Genomic DNA, 18,760 nt, shown 5'->3' on the forward strand with positions numbered 1-18,760 from the left:
CAGCATAAGAACACAAACAACAAGAGCCAATGTAATAAGGCACCATCAGAGCGCAGCGATCCTATTACAGCAATCCCTAGATACTATAACACAACCGAGAAAACGAAAATAAACTTAAATCTAAGTTTATAAAGGTGAAAAAAAACCTTTAAAGAAGAAACGAATAAATCTCCTAACGAAACAGAAGAAAATACAATCAAATAGATAGAGACCTTAAATGAGAACACAAATAAATCCCTTAAAGAAAGTAAAAAAAAAAAAAAAAATTAAATTAGTGAAGAAGATAATTAAAAGTGTTCAAAGCTGAGAAGGAAATTATAAGCAATAAAAAAAAAAAAAAAACGCAAACTGATGGAATCTGGGAGGTGGAAAACCCAGGGAAGAGAACAGGAACAGCAAGCACCAAGAACAGCTTACAAGAAGTGAAAAAGAATCTAAGGTGTAAAAGATACAATAGAAGAACTTGACACATCAGCCAAAGAAAATGTTAATTCTAATAATTTCCTGGCACAAAACACCCATATACCATGAAAAGACCAAACATAAGGATAATAGAAATAGAATAAAGGGAAGAGTTCCAGCTCCAAAGAATAAAAAGTATTTTCAAACAAATCATAGAAGAAAATGTTCCCAACCCTAAGAAATAAATGCCTATGGGCATAAAGAAGCTTACAGAATACCACTTAGATAGGATCAGAAAACACAGACTCTCCTGCTACATAATCAAAACAACAGCTGGATTTTTGCATGTAGAAGAAAGCAAATAGATTCATATTTATCACCTCGCACTAAACTCAAGTTCAAGTAGATCAAAGACCTCAAAATAAAACCGGATATACTAAATCTAATAGAAAAGAAAGTGGGGAAAGCCTTGCACTCATTGGCACAGGAGACAACTTTCTGAACAAACTCCAACAGTTCAAGCAACGTGATCAGTGTTTAATGAATGGGTCCTCTTGAATTTGAAAAGCTTCTCCAAGGCAAAGGACACCGTCGTAAGGCAAAAAGGCAGGTTAAGATAAGGAAAAGATCTTCACCACCAAAAGAGGGCTAATATCGAAAATATATAAAGAACTCAAGAAATTAAACAGTAACAAACCAAATTATTCTATTAAAAATGTGGTACAGAGGAAAACTGAGAATTCTCAACCAAGGAAATTCTAATGGCCAATGTCTGAGAAGCACTTAAAGAAATGTTCAGCATCCTTAGTGATCAGGGAAATGCAAATCAAAATTACTTTGAGACTTTAACCTCTCAGAATTGCTAAAAGCTCAAGTGACAGCACATGCTGATGATGATGTGGAGAAAAGGGAACACTCCTCCATTGGCTGGTGGGAGTCCACACTTATACAATCACTGTAAAATCAATCAAGAAGTTTCTCAAAAAAAAAAAAAAAAAAAGGAAATAGATCTACTTCAAGCCTTAGCTAAACCACTCTCAGACATATATCCAAAAGATGCTCCACTATGCCATAAGGACACTTGCGCAACCATGTCCATAGCAGCCTTATTTGTAATAGTCAGAAACTGAAAACAACCAAAATGCCCCTCAATCGAAGAACGAAAAAAGAAACTATGTTACATTTCCACAATGGAATTCTTCTATTAAAAACAAAGGCATCATGCAATTTGATGGCAGACGGATGGAACTAAGTGAGGTAAAACCAACTGAAAGAAACCTAAGTATGGTATCACATATAAGTGTATCTTAGATACAGAGCACAGGATAACCATGATACAATCCATAGACCCACAGCAGCCCAGGAGTGCCCAAGAGATGTTTGAATCTCACTGAATTAGTAGTAGTTTTATACTAAAATAATAGTTCCAAAATGACAGTGGTTATTTGTTTTTAAAAACATGTAAGTTTGTCACATGCCAATTAAAAATTTTTGATGTTGAGATATATTACATAATGTATACATACAAGTGAGATGGCTCAGAGTAGAAAGGCTCTTGAAACATGTCCTCATTTTCTGAAATGTTAATTGTCAATGTGCTTTTTACTGGCTCTTAGGTAGAGATGCAGGACAAAGGGAGGTCACTCCCTGATCAGACTGGAAGTAGTGCAAACATAATTTCTAGCTCCCTCACTTATTCTCATATTTGTCCATTGACAAAGATTTACCTTGACTCAGTTTTTTTCATTTATTTTGCTAACTGTGTTAAGGAAAAGTTGTATATTAGTGGATATTTATGTGAAACTTTGGAATTTGCAGACATTTATTTGTTCTCTTGATATAAAGTCCTTTACATTTTAACCAACCCTTCAACTTCTTCTGGTAACTTCTCTCAGTACCCCAGAATTACTATATGAAGTTTTACTGCTTAACTTGAAAACTTTAATTTGAAAGTTAATTGAAATGTGAGTGTGAGAGTAGGCATGTGCTTGTCTGAGTGGCTGTCTTCATACAGCTGTGTGATGCATTATTTCTGAGTTTATCACAATAAGGTGATTTTATTTAAAATAAGAATTTAAAAATCTCTGCTTCAATATAAAACCCATATTGCTGGTATATTTTGTCTTATAATTCTAACTTGAGAGCCAATAGTCCTTAGATGATAGTAATACTGTGTAACTAACTTTGTATTCTTTTTGTTATTCTTCTTTGTTTGTTTGTTTCAAGACAAGGTTTCTATGTGTTGTTGGCTGTCCTGGATTTGCTTTGTATACCAGGCTAGCCCTGAACTCACAGAGATCCATCGCCTCTGCTTATTCTAGTGCCTGGATTAAAGACATGTGCCTTTACGTCTGGTTTAACTTTGAATTCTTTATCTCAGTTTTTTGTAATAACTCTCTCCACTTCACCTCCTCCGCTGATGCTCTTGATGTTTGATTGCTCAGTGAAAAAGATATTTTTCCTGTTCATCTATGAGAAAGAATTAAGGGACTTAATATTTTCTGTTTACTCTTCATGTTTACTTTTCCATTTTAAAACTTATAAACATATTCATAAAATACAAAGGAAATAATGGCCAAAACTTATTACTCTAAAGAAAAATATCTACAGACTGTGACAGGTATCTTTTTAAATCCTACTTTACAAGTAAAAGAGAATTGGTCTATAATTCTGTCTTAGGTTTATTCTAAAAGGAAATCTCATATTAAGTTTACATGTTTTGTAATGTTGTAAGGTACATATGGCAAGAATACTTAATGTTGAAAATAAGAAACATTTACCATTAAAATATTGGTACATTTTTCTTAACATAATACCTAATTTAAATACATATTAGAACTTGTAATTTACAATGTTTGTTTACAATATGTTCTCTTAAGAATTACCGTTAATCTATTCTTCTTTCAATTCTATAATATTGTTTTACTGTCATGATTAACTAACAAAAAACTTAGTAGAAGCATTAAAACAACTCAATTGTATAGATTACTTTTTAAATGCTTGTAATTAAAAGATAGGATAAAAATGCACACCTGGTAGATAATTTTAACTAAAAGCAAGAAGCCTGAAAATGTTATAATAAGCAGTAAAAGTACCACCTGCTATCTGCCTCTTTCTCTTGTAGTTGTTCTACAGTGCATTAGGAACTTGGCACAACGGTATATTTATGTTTGCTAGACAGCTGTGTTATCCTAGTGCAAGTTATTCAGTAAACTGTCAATTCATATATTTTGGTAAATGGAGTGTAAGCTGTAAAGTGTGAAAACACTAAGTCTGTATGAGTCCTTCAACTTGTATACCATTAGAATACTTTTATAATCGTGTCATTTTCTGATACTAGAGTTTAGAATATTTTTTCAACATTTAAGATGCACTTAATATGAGGCATTAGTACTGTTTCCTACAGAGACTAAAAATTTTAATCGCTGTGTTTTTATTTTGTTGTAATCACTATCTCTTGGATTCATAAATCATGAAAAATAAAAGCAGGGTAACATATGGTTCTTTGTATATTTTTTTCTGGAGCTCTCCCCAGTTTGCCCCAACAGTTTTCTTAAATTTTACAGAATATATTCATGAATCTTTTCCAGGGTAGGAGAAAAGAACCTGGAAAAGTCAATGACACTTATCTACAGCCTGTAGCTATACAACTATTCATGTTATGCAAAGAAATCAATATTTTTCTTTTCCTCTTACGTAATCTGCAAAAACAGATGTGACAAGTTTACTACTATGCACTGTTAAAGATTTATTGTACATGAAGACTGACAGTCCCATTATTAAAAGGAGGAAGTGAGGATTAGTAATATTAGTAACCTCATTAAAAAGGCAAAAAATATTGAGTGATTTCCTGAGAATGAACCAAACAGACATACAAGTTAATATTTATTACTGTTAACAATAATCCTCAAAGTATTCTTGTGTTCCTGATAGAAACTTAACTTTCATACAATCTCTCCCTCAGTCTTCAGACTGAGTCAACTGTTAAGTTCTGAAATAATATTAGTACAGGTTCACAAATGGAGAAAATAAATACTGCTAATCAAACAGAATATGGATTACTTCCAGTCCCATAATCACATATGTGGAATTTAAGATGCCACGTCAATAAGAGCTGAACTACACTTAAACTACTTTTGCCACTGTGGAGGGCAATGTGAAGATTAAATATGGTTCACATGAGTGAATCACGGGCAGATTAGTGAATTGTTTCGTACAGCTGAGCTCTTTTATTGTTTCCCTTTTACTAGAGGATTTTATAGCAACTCATGTAAGAAAGGGATTTCTTAATGCATAGTGTCCTACAAGGGACATAACTAGTGAATTCCATTGTGGGTTGAAAAGCTAAAATTAAAGACTCAAATTCATAAAAACATATGGAAAGACAATGTTTTGGTTGTCATTGGTGTTTATCTGATAATTTTATTCAATGACTCACAGGTTTTCTTGCAGTTGCTTAATATTACCATATCCAGACCAGCCTTATTATAGAAATGAGAAAAATGAAGGAGATTTGTGACATTTGCATATGCAATCACATATAAATTAGAATCATTATTAAGCTTCAGTTAATAAAAAATTAGAATGTTGATTCAAGTATTTGGCATCATTTTATCAAACAGTAATTTTCTTCTTATTGCATTAAGCTCTATATTCACAATTAAATAAGATTCATATAATTTTAATTTGGCTGTTTTTCTGTATCATGTAATTATATTCCTCCCATTAGATTCCCAATTTTTAAGAAAACATAATTCAATACATACTAAATGTATAATGGCTGCTTCTATATATTTTATCCTATGATGTTTAAAATTCTCTGGAAGTACTATTCACTTCATCAAAATGATAAGTTGATGGTACATAAATTCGTGAATTCTTCAACTGCATAGTTAGTTATGCTGACTTTCATAATAACATAATTCTTCATTACTTTCAACATTGCTTAGTTTATGTAAAGCAAATTACATATTCTCCTACCTCACCATCATAAACAAATCATCTATATAGACTGCAAAATTACAAATTAGACAGGATAAGGATATGTAGTCAATTTATGAAGTGGCAAATAACAAGAGATTTTATTTTGAATGACTTATTTTATTTAAAATTTCATAACACAGGTATTTTCTTCTATATTAAAACATTCCTTTTTAAGTTCACTTTTGTGTTGTCATGCATACTAGAAGACTGGAAATATGATTTTTCCATTAAGGCAACAAATTGATTGAAAAGTATTCAAAAAACATGAAATACCATAAACCAAACGTGAAAAACTAATGAATTTAGAAATTGATTATGTCATATGGAAAGCAAACATTTGTGACAATTAATTGCATATTATTACATTTATTACTTGGAAATAATATTCATACATAGGTTTTTAAATGTATTTTATTAATTCATTCATATTACATCTCAGTGGTTATCCCATCCCTTGTATCCTCCCATTCTTCCCTCCCTCCCATTTTCCCCTTATTCCCTTCCCCTATGACTGTTCCTGAAGGGGATTTCCTCCCCCTGTATATGCTTAGGGTATCAAGTCTCTTCTTGGTAACCTGCTGTCCTTCCTCTGAGTGCCACCAGGTCTCCCCCTCCAGGGGACATGGTCAAATGTGAGGCACCAGAGTACATGAGAAAGTCATACCCCACTCTCCATTCAAGTATGGAGACTGTTCTGACTATTGGCTAGATCTGGGTAGGGGTTTAAAGTTTACCACCTGTATTGTCCTTGGCTGGTGCCTTAGTTTGAGCGGGACCCCTGGGCCCAAATCTGCCTATCATAATGTTCTACATTTAAGTACATTTAGTAGTACCTTGAAGCACACCACAATGGACACACGGGAGAACTCAAAGGTGTTAGATCCCTGATGCAAAGAGAAGAATTTCTCACGTTCATACTAGTTTATATTTTCATTTAAAATCCTTAGGTTAATGTTAAGCTTTTTAAAAAGTTAGTTTTGAAAATTGAGACACAAGAGTAATACTTCAGGAATTCTTGAGGCCTTGACTTAAAGCTTTCTTTGTACTGGGATTTTCTTTTGGCTGTATTTTGCTAAGTGAAACTTGTTAAATTTTTGTTAACTAATTTTTTCCTTAAAATACCTTTTCACAATTAAAAATAGAAAGTAACAATGTATATATTCATACATAGTAAAATATATTTAAAACTTGTCAGAAAAAATTACATAGAAATATCCACTACTGGCTAATTTGAGGGGAAAATAACTTTAAAACCCATGAACAAGTAAAACATGTGAAAATACATTTTTTATTATCATCAAATTCTATTAATGTAAATATATCCAAGACATAGATTGGAGAATGTTATAAAGAAATTAGGCAAAAACAACTCTAGTAGTAAAATTTCTCTACCTAGCAGAAATGATACTTAGAAAATTATTCTATTTATTTATATTTTTTATTGTGACAGTAAAAATTAGTACTCAAAAGTGAGAATATATGGGAAGGAAAGTATGTGACACTCAGAGAATAGGATTTGATTTCAGACTCTCAGCAACCAGGTTAAATTAAAAAGCAGGAACGTTAATGAAGATTTTAACCTGTATTAGGTAAAAACCACGGAGATGGACAGATCTGTCACCTTCATTGGCCAGTCGGTGGACCAGTATCAATGAGCTGCAGGTTAAGTGAGAGACCGTGTCTCAAGACCCACCAAATTGACATCTGGCATACAACACAACACACACACACACACACACACACACACACACACACACACACACACACACACAACTATTATTGTCTAACATACTGTATTGCCTATTACATTTTTGTCTTTAAATTTTTCATCTTTGTTACCTGGAACCATGTTACCATTTCACTTTCATTTCACTATTAAATAAGAGAAGATAGTTTACAAATTATAATAAAATAAGATTTTTGGTACTTGCTCTCCCCAAGCTCTAGTCAAGCAAAAACGATCCACACACACATTTAATTCATTTACGTCACATGTCCCCAAAGAATGGCTCTAGTATAGTTCACAAGCATTAAGGGGGTCTTCAGGAGAATTACAAGTGCATGTTGGTCACACTTTAAATATATAGTTGGTTGATATGTGAAACCTCATCAACGCTAAGGACTCACACAGTTATAGTAACACAGTCATTTGAAATTAGATCAAAACATGTTTTTCTCATAAGATATGTGTGGTGAAATCTTACAACATTTCTAAAATTCATAACGTTTACATAAATTTAAAAGAGGCCACTTGTCAATAGCTTAGTTGTGCTAAGAATTATACAGCAATGACCTAGAACAAGGCACATGTGCTGGGAGCATATGTCAAGTTACATAATTAGAAGCAATTTAGTCATTGTCATTATGCTTTAACTAAAATCTGTGCATCACTGGATTTAATAAATTAAACGACCCTAAATTAGTGTCAAGGAGATTCGCATAAGCACTATGGCTAACCTTCTAGACTTTCTTTATACAACAATTAATAGATTTACTCTAAGGAAGATGAACAAAACTTGCACACGTCTGTCGACATTATCATTTGATTTTAAGTACCTTAGTTTATTTGCAAATATATACAAATAATTTAGAAATAGACTTTTCAATTGCTTTATAACCTATAAATAGAATTAACTATTTTTTGAACAGTAGTACTCAGTATGTTGGTTAATTGCATACAGAATTTCTAAGTAAAATATAACTCATATATAATTTTACAAAATTTATAGTTATTACAAGTCATATGCAAATAAATGAAAAACTCCAATCAATTTGATAAGCATTATAAAGCATCTGGTTTAGTTGACCTTTCTATAGAATGTACCATAGTAGGTTATAATATATTAAAAGAGTCATATATCCATGAAGGATACATGCTCAGGAAGGTGAACTGATTATTGAAAACAGATAGGCTGACATTTTGCCTTTTGCCTAGTTACTTTGCCAAAAGATTGGGCATTAATCAGCTCCCGAATAAAAGGTTCATGAAGATCAGCCAGAGAATTTATTAGCTTCCCCAAAGAGGCACTGGTCTATTCAAAGGCTAATTAGACCAATCTGTGAATGTATCAATCCCATAATTACTCAGACTAATTATATTAATCATCTGAAATATGTTCACGAGAATCTGCTAATATATAACCTTGTGGTTTTAAAATGACCTGAGCACAGTTAGAACATAGATCTATGGATTTGGTTTGTATGGTTTATCATAAGTTGTCATAATTAAAATGTCAGAAGCAGAGCTATGGTTAAGTAGAGAATAGATAATATTGAGTTAGATTATATGATTTCAGAATTAATTTATCCTGAATTCAGACTCAAATGAGGATATTCAGACATAGCTTAATCCAAAGAGATTATATGTTACTTTCATGCAGAGTCTATATGTGAACAATTATGTAATATGTGTGCACATGCATGTGAACAATTCTTATCAATTTGCAGACTATAATGATTAAAAGATAAAACTCACATTAACTTAATAACTCTATTAAGCCAGGAATTGGTTTTCGGTATTGATAGACAATGATTAGTCAAGAAATTTCCTTTAACTATGAGAACACCCAGCTTGCTGTACGGCAGGAAAACTACAAAAGAACAAAATATAGAAATTATGTATGTTCAGACTAATAAGACAGTATGTGTTAACACAGAAGGAACAACCCTAAGTGTGCTGGAGTTTGCTGTCCATAGGTAGGAAATCCAGAAAGGAAGAGACCATGAAATTGAAACCCTTTGCTTTCAAACACACATTTGCCTTCTCTTGCTAAAGTCATATAAGCCAGCTCTTCTAACAATTCCTCAAGCACCAGTGGCAGAACGACAGCATGTGGAAACACTGGAAACTTCTTGCTGCAGGTGTTTAACCCATCAGTCCATTAGTTATCAACAAATATTCAGAAAGAATCTCTTTTGAAAAACAAAATTGAACCAGTTGCTGGCCCTCAGTGGAGCCCAGTGCTTAACTGTAGCCCATTACTTCTCATATAACATAGATCACTTATTGTGATGATTTTTTAAAACTTATCTTTCCTGTGAAGTTGACAACTATGCATACCAGCACTTCCTAGAAAGCCATGTTAATCTCTGATTAAACTTCCCTAAGAATATAGACATTCATTTATATAATTTATAAGAAACTCAAAGTATTTCTGATAGGAATATTTCATTATCCAACATAAAAAAAAGAGGTCATTCATAATAGCTTGAAACTGGACACAACCTAGATGGCTATTAAGGTTAAGATTGGATTTTTAAAAAATTACACAATGGAATACTACTCAACTAGTAAAAACTAGGAAGTCATGAACTTTGTGGAAAATGGATGGAATTAGAAAAGGTCATCCTGAGTGAGGTAACCCAGACACAGAAAAACACCCATGGTATTTTTTCACCAGACCCAAAGAAGCCAAGGAGAACACAAGGGAGGATGCACAAACTCACTCAGAAGAAGAAATACAGTAGACATCTGAAATAGATGGAGGGATCAAACTAGGTAAGAGATGGGTGGGGAGGATAACAGGAGTGGGGCTGAGGTGGGTAGAGAGGAGATGGAGGCTGTGAGGAGAAGAACTGCAAGAGAGAACAGAAATCTGGGTAGAGGTACAACTCTGGGAGCCTATGGGGTCATCCTAGCAGAGACTCCAAGCAAGGGGTGTTAAGAGGCATAAAATTGGCACCTCCTGTCACAATAGGCTGAGTTTGGGGAACACTGCGGAAGAGTATGAAGGATACAGGGATCCAGTGATGTCAAGGACACCACAAGAAGACCTAAAAAGTAATTTAAGGTGGGCCCTCGGGGGCTCACAGAGACAGAACCCCCAACCAAAGAGTTTGAATTGGCAGAGCCTAAACCCCCAATACATATGTAGCAAATGTGCAGTCATGTTGGTTCCCTAACATTAGAAGTAGGAGCTGTCCCTGACTTTGCTACCTACTGCTGGGTCGCTTTCCCCTAGCTGAGCTGCCTGGTCACTCCCAGGTGGGAGAGACTATGCTTAGTCCTGCTGTGACTTGAGATACCAGGGTGGGTTGTTACCAATTCAGGCCTCCTCTTCTCACGCAGGAAGGAGAGGGGCGAATGGGAAGAGAAGATTAGGACTGGACTTGGAGAAGATGAGGAAGGTAACTGGGTTCAGTGATTAAACAAATAAATAGGTGGAGGACAAAACTGCAAAGAAAGAGGTCAGTGCAAATGTCCACATACGTTCAATTGGACATTACCTATCCCTGTAAGGTAGAAGAGTCAAGCAAGATGCCAATGAGATAAACAATTATGTTTCAAAAGGCAGTTTATTAGCTCCCTATATATGTGTGTCAAAATTAGGATTGTTCAAAGTGAATATTCCACACCTATATTTTGCTTAACATGTTCTTCATTAAATCAGCTGGACAAAGTCAACAGACAAAAGCTAAATGTCACTGCACATTAATATAATTCTTGATGCCTTTTAAATATTTTTTCTTAAATGTACACAGAGGGTTTTCATGTAATAACTATTTTAAGTTATGTAACTTACATCACTCTATTTTAAATTATACATCCCCTTTAAGGCACATTTTAGCACTCATAAGAAAGCAAGTATACTGTGCTGAGCTACTGGAAGGCATGTAAAGCTTTGAGACCTAGAAAATATCATTATAGAATTGTCCTGACAAAGCAATATGGAAAAGGTCATGCCATTTTTCATGCAGCATTTATCTTTTTAATAAGAGCTGTGTACTCAAATTAGTTTCAAATGCCAATAATTAAGAACATTATATTTAAAGAGGAAATCAGAACCACCTTTATACTAGAAGAAGCCCATAAGTGTAAATCTTTTATTGAAATGGCATCCTTTTTATTGGCATTCAGATTCATTCTAAAGGTTTTTAAACTTTTCCAAAAGATCAAGGGCATTGAGTTTTGCAGTTTCTATTTTATTGTAACTTGGGGCCAATTTTTATCCATTATTACTTTAAGACTCATGGTCTACATCTAAGTATTAGAATAGGGACAATTTATATACATTCTACATTATGAATTTAAATGAATTTATGGAGAATATAGATACTGAATGACCCATAATAATAGTAAAATGTTTATTAAAATTGAGTACACTGGTTTGAACAATAAAATATTTTAAATCTTGAGTTATCTGAAAGAGCAAGATGGAAGAAGATCCCAACCTGTATGTCATTTAATTTCCTTAGTAATTAATCTATCTATGCTACACAGTTGAAAGGCAGTTGCAAATTAAAGTTTTGCACATGAAGGAAATGGGACCTGTATTTACTTTTGGATCATTATGTTGCATAAATGAGGTAGCAGGCTGCAGATGAGAGATCTTACTGTTAATTTCACCAGTCTTGTCACTGGAGGTTGTTGAAATGTCCCATTCTTGAGTAGAAAGCTAAGCTCCCATAGCTTGATGCTCATTAACTGACACTGAGTGACCCAAACACAGACCACGGAATGCTAAGCTGTCTTATACATTTTAAATGGTTTCCTTTGCCAACTATCTCTGATATTGTAACCAAGTATATTTCAGTAAGGAATTATCTGAAGAAATGAAAGTTTTTCATATGAAACAATGGAGTCTCATTAGATTCTATGGCACAGGTGATTTTTAATGTATTTACAATCCTCGGAACTGAAAATGCCTTTGATATGCACCAACTAGTGTGTGAAATATGGAAATGTGGTACATGCACATAATTTCATTTAATTAGCTTTCAGGCCTGCTGGCCAAGAGAGCACCCACTCCTTGTTTTTGTTATTTTGGTAAGGAAACCATGGCTGAATAGGTCACAGACTTTACATGAGGACCTACTCTATTATTTACTAAATTACTTTATATCAATATGCTCATTAGATCTATTTTTCTACTTAAAGATTTTTGAAACTATTGGGACCCAGTAAAGTGTCTTTCTGCGGCAAATGGTAATTACTGACTCATAACTAGTCAAGTGCTGAAAATAAATGACTATGATGTGGACAGCCCTCTATGAGGCATGTGTGTTATAGAGCTAGAGAGATTGTGGAAAACTGATAACAGTGAATTTGTGGAAAGCTGCTAACAAACAGTGAATTCTAGACATGATAATAGCATTATACTCATGAAGCCAAAGTGCCTGTGGGTGAATGTTCAAGACATGCTGAAGATAAAACCAGTATGGATTTCCAGGAGAGAAAGCACATGGACATATTTGAGAAGCAGGAACTATTGAGGACTTTCTTACTCTGTCTTGGCAGAGTTTATCCATAGACTCTGCCTGTGTCCAAGTTTGCCCTTTTTTTAGGCAGAATTCTATCTGGGATGGAAATGAGGACATTTAATCCAGTGGCTTGTTTGCCACATTTGAAACTAGCTAAATAAGAAGGTTCTTTGATGCTCATCATCCTCTTTGAGGTAGGCTGGGTGTTGCCAGGAGTTAACTTGTTTCATTGCCAGTGAATTTTTAAAATAATAAAAAACATTTTAAAATGCCATATCCTGTACATCTCTGAGGTTTTTGAAGACCTTATCTAACTATTCTACCTTATCTTTCTATAGAATCATATCTTTCTGCCACACCTATGATGTATATTACTGTGATAAGTGTAGACTAGTAATTGATATGACCATGATTTTATCAACTAACAATTAGCTTCTATAACTTATTTATCTTACATAGCCTGTAATAGCACTTTCAAATTATTAGAAGTAAACATTGGATTGAGTTATAGGGACCAACACCTCATTTGAGTATATATATATATATATATACACACATATATATATATTCATGAGAAGAATAAACTTACATTTGAATTCTATACCACTGTAACTAAAACTAAACTTATTTTGCATCTATATACAAAATTCTATACCTGTGAATTAAAAATAACCTTGTGAATGACAATTAAGGTAGAGGAGTGGATTCTACTTTTGTTCTATCTTCCCAATGTATGGTAGATTCTACTTTTGTTCTACCTTCCCAATGTATGGTAGAAATAGCATTCATGGTCCAGTTTCCAAATTTTGAGATATTCCAGGCTTAATTAGAAGGCCGAGGAAGATTCTCCAATGTTATAGAGAGTTTTGTGTGACTTTTCAAGTAGAAAACTGTCTCTGCCATCTTCTCATTTAGAAAGCTACTAACCTGTAATCCCGGCATACTCAGGTAATCAAGTTAATTCTTTCTCCAGTCTCTGATGGGGTTGAAGACCAAGTATCTTAGTTTTACTATGAAGTTGTTTATAGGATAAGATGTCTTTAGGTCTAGATAAATGTTTTAAGTTGAATTATCAATAAGATGTGATGGAGATAGATTTACATACAGAATTTTAGACACACCAAGATAGGAAAGATTTTTCTTCAAGGCTGTCAAATAAAAATAGCCAAAACACTAAGAATGTAACATTTACATAATTCTGGATTATGTCATGGTTCTTCTTGCTGTACATAGTTTATTGTATATATGTCTAATAATATAAATGTACATGTAAAAATTTTTTAAAATGCACAAGGAAGAAGCTCATGATGCCTCATGACTTGTTGAAGAGTTATTGGTGCCTGATGGCTCCTGTTAGAAAGAGGGTCTTATTTTTTTTTTTTGCATGTGACCCTAGAATGTTGTTTTAGCACCAGTGGATGTCTTTCTCTTTCCTTCCTCTCTCTCTCTCTCTCTCTCCACACAACACACACACACACACACACACACACACACACACACACACACACAAACTCACTCACACAAATTGGATTCTTTGAGGGGTAGTCCTAAAAGGAGTTCGAAGGGAGGGAAGAGTAGATAAATTTTATCTAAGCACACTGCATGAAATTCTTAAATAATACTGTTATGAAAATGTTCAATGTTCATGTTGTAAGAAAAATTAATTTATTTTTAGAAGAAAAACTAGTGTTCATAAGATTACTGTATTATCTTACTGAAAATGGGAAGATTAAGGAAATTTTACTTATATTTACAATTAATGTAAAATAGTTTCAAAGAACAAGTACATATTAATTTATATGTTATGTATTTGTATATTATAAAATGTCCATATGCCATGTGTAAAAAAGTATATCAGTGGAGACCTGTTTATCATCTCTGGAATTTCTCCATGGACTTTTTACAACTTTCTGTGTGTTTGTGTGTTGGGGGGGGTGTGGCTATAAGAACATTAGCATATCCACATCTCAAGCCTGTCTGAAGATGCCTATTAAAGGTGTCAAGGGCCCTAGCACTGAAAGGCATCAAGGGCTCTAGTGCTGGAGTTACTGGCAACTGTGAGCTGCACAATGTGGGTGCTGGGATTCTGATCCTGAGCAACATGTGCTGTTAACTGTTGAGGTATGTCTCCAGTCCCTTTAATATATTTCAAAAGACAGTATTGGATGAAAACAATGCACTGAGTATATGTGCCTTGCATTCTTATATTTGTGTAAGTAACTTATAGTCACAATTAAATCATTAGGGTTTTATATTATAGTTAATATTTTAAGTCAAGTGTTGGCTAACCTGATTAAAAACTACATTAGAACCCAAGGACAGAAGCCTGAGTTAAAGAGATATGGGTGGACTTTAAAGAGATCTATAATAGATTTTACAGTGACCCAGAATGGATGCACAGATGGGATTACAGATGTGTTCAGGGGACTGCTCCCTAATATCTAGGTAAGTGCTAGTTATTTCCTATACTCCAGCGCCTCTCTGAGGCTGGGTAAGCCACTCTCAGAAGATGAGGTAAAGCAGGGCGTGGCAATCACAGAAGGACAGGATCTGTGTATTTCTTACATCTCATGATAAGATCTCAGGATTTAGAAATGACGGTGTGTGTGCTCAAGAGGGTAATTATTTGATGACAGAAAACAATTATCCTTGGACTGAATTCTACAGGTGGCTAAGTGAATTAAAAAAAAAAAGATTCACAGATTTCCAAAGAATTAAATAGACTGGAAAATCAAAAGCTTCAATATTCACAAATTAATACTTAGGAAGTGTGTGTGTGTGTGTATATATATATATATATATATATATATATATATATATATATATATATATATATATATATATATATATATATACATAACTCAGAATGTCCGGGAATAGTATTATATTGAAAATGATATGGAAAAGCAATAGAAATGAATTATGACAAATTTATTGTACCTTTATATTTACTTCTCTTCAAATCCCAGTAGAAATATATTCATACATATAAAACTACATTCATACATATTGTTCATGTAGACACACCAGTATATATAGTAATGCAAATAAAACCCTGACATTTCTAGAAATATGTTATAATCTCTGAAAAAAACCACTCTATTGATTAAAAGTAAATATTACTGAAAGAAAGGATTAAGTCATTCTCCTTAATGTTGGACCATAACCTGTAAGATCAAAGAACCCCTTCTGATGCCTAAGTTGCTTTTGGTCAGTGTTTTATCACAGGAGCATAAGGGACTCTGGGACATTGACTGAGGCTGACAGCCACATTAATCACTGGTCAGTCTATAGTCTACTGGGGCTCCTGACAGGAGTTCCAGATCTTGTTCCTTCATCTGTGTATCTCCTCATCATCACACTGATAATTTTACCTTGCAAGCCTAGGAAAAATACTGTATGCATCTATTGCTGTGACTGTGAGTCACAACCAGACAGTGGCTTTGGCCCCAATCTGTCTTAACATAGAGTTCTTGAAAGAAGGAAGCGTGATGTGTGAAAATACAGATGACTGAGATACTGGAACATTTACCTTGTTAACCTAGTGAAACTTATAAAAAAAAAGTTTTTAAAAATTGGCATGGCTGAATTTACTCCACCAAGAGTAGATTTTAATATGTTATTTTTCCTAGAGACGTACTGCAAAGCATTTTAACAGAAAGTTTAATATTAATCCAAACAGTGTAACTACTCATTTCTTGAAAAAAAAATAGATTCAGCATCTTTAGAGGTTGGTAGTCTTCCTCTTTATAAGATCTATCGAATTTTCTCTTCTTCTCATTATCCTGAAATTTCCAATATCAAAAGAACTTTACTCATAGAAGGAAAGTATGTACCATAGATTAGTTCTTATGTTTATATTTTACTGACTTTTTTTTTTATTGAATATATTCTTTGAATGCACGCTGGTCATGATTCCCCTCCAGCATCTGTTCCCAGATTCATCCCACCTCCTCACCCACATAAAGACATGTCTTTTTTTTTGTATAGAAATATGAATTCACAGAGATCATGGCAATATGCTCATGACATATGATAGATTTCTAATGGAACAGCCTTTAATTTGTCTCCCTGAAGAGGAAATAACCAGCTCCTTGTTCAACAAGTGAATATTCCAAGGATCTCTTGCCAAGGACAACTTGACCATACTATTCTCATCTCTTAAGTAGCAGAGTAAATGTATTTTTCTTGTAGGAAGTGTTAGAGGAACCAAACTCTACCACTTAGGAGATACAGCAATATGCTCAGGAGTTCAAGTACAATTTAGACTAAAAAGTTAAACACTATCTCCAACCAATTTCCCATTCAGTCAAGAAAATTAACCTAGTTTTACTTTAGCCTTTTGAATCATGCCAACTAATTTCCATGAAAATTACTAATAATTTCCATTAAAAATTATAGTGGCATAAGGGAAAACATTTGAAAATAAATCTGATTTTGTGTAACAAATTCAATTGCATGTGAACAACTTTAACAAATAAATTGCTTTCCATAAATTTTTAATATTACAAATATGTATCACTTAACTTGATTTTTCATACTAGGCAAGTCCTCAAGGTCATGAATGATTCATATTAGAAAAATATCCTTATATCCCAATATTACCTAGAATTGATATGTCCATAACATTAGATATTATTTATAATATTTAAGCATTTGATATACTTATTTATCTGACCTCATGAGTTCACTTTATAATTTCAGTTTCCCTGCACATGTATAACACATATCCACATATATTTGAATTTTTATGTAGGTATATATTGTGCTATGCACTCATATGCAAAATATAAAAATGAACTTCTTAAACTCCTTTAAATAAAATTCTTCAATATGAAAATTGACCTTGAAATTAATTTAGTATTTCTCACTGAACAAGGTGTTCATAATCCCTCAATATTATGCTGTTCTTATTCATTAGCTTGAAAAACATCTCAGCCAGGGATGTGCTTTAAGGAATTTCTAACCTGTCAGTAATGCATAGCTCAGGTTATTAGTCCAGTAGCACCATTAATACACCAGATTACAATGATAGTCAGACGAAAATGGTTTAACAGCATTCATGTAGCTGTCTCAAGAATGGATAATGTGTCAGAATTTATACTAAGTGAATTATTCAAATAGCCCACAACCTTTATTTTTCCATTGGGTTAAAAAAACAGTCATCAAAGCAGAAGTAGAAGCACTGTCCTTGCTAGACAGCATTAGGAGAATGCATAAAGTTTGTAACTGTTTAGCGTGTATGTGCCCAAGAAATTATGTATATGTAGTTCAGTGAAATACTGAAAAAATAAAGCTTTCCAATAATTATTATTGTAAAAATGTTCCAGCTTTTGACAAATACTGAAAGATAATCAAATCAAATGTACATTTTGGCAGCCTTCTTTAACTATACATATTTACCTGCCAACAAGTTATACATAAAGCCTTTCTGCCTTCCACATTGCTAATTAGATAATACTGAAAGGAGAGAAACAATGTGCTTCTTAAATAAAACAATGTAGAAATATAACAAAATCAATATACTGTGCAAGTCTGTTGAACAAATACAGACTGACAAACAGGATTGCATAGACAAAAGTGTGCTAAATCTGGATAGATGAATCAGAACTTCTGTCACATGGATTTCTTCATATTGATGTCCAGGTTGACAACCTGAAGGAAGAGCATCAGAAATGTATTGGATAACTGGTATTAGTAAGTACTACTGCAAGTACATCTATGCAGTATGTAGACACATGAGATGATAAATTATTATAATTAACTGTGCAGTCTTTATATTTTTCAAATGGTAGGTGACGTATATGCTATCACAGGCTACGTGATAAATCTCAAATACAATGATGATTATAATATCAGAGACTCCCATACAACATGGCTCCAAGGCCCTCAAATCCAACTCTGAGCAGTTTTCCTAAGACTATACCTCTGGTCCAAGGTTCCTAACACAAGCCTCACATTGCATCTGTGTTCTTCTCCCTCTTCCATGTTTATTTTTTTCTCCTTTCCTTGGAATGAATATCCAATTGAGTTCTGTCTACATCTCTGTTGGTGTTAGAGAAAGGGTGAATCCCATGTGTGAAACTAATAACATTTAAAGAAAACTTGACAAGTCGTTTTTTTTTTTTTTTCTGGAAGCAGATCTGATTCGTGCTATCATAGATCAGAAAGACTT

The sequence above is a fragment of the Acomys minous genome, assembly GCF_964271855.1.
Source record: "Acomys minous genome assembly, chromosome: 1".
NCBI lineage: Eukaryota > Metazoa > Chordata > Mammalia > Rodentia > Muridae > Acomys > Acomys minous.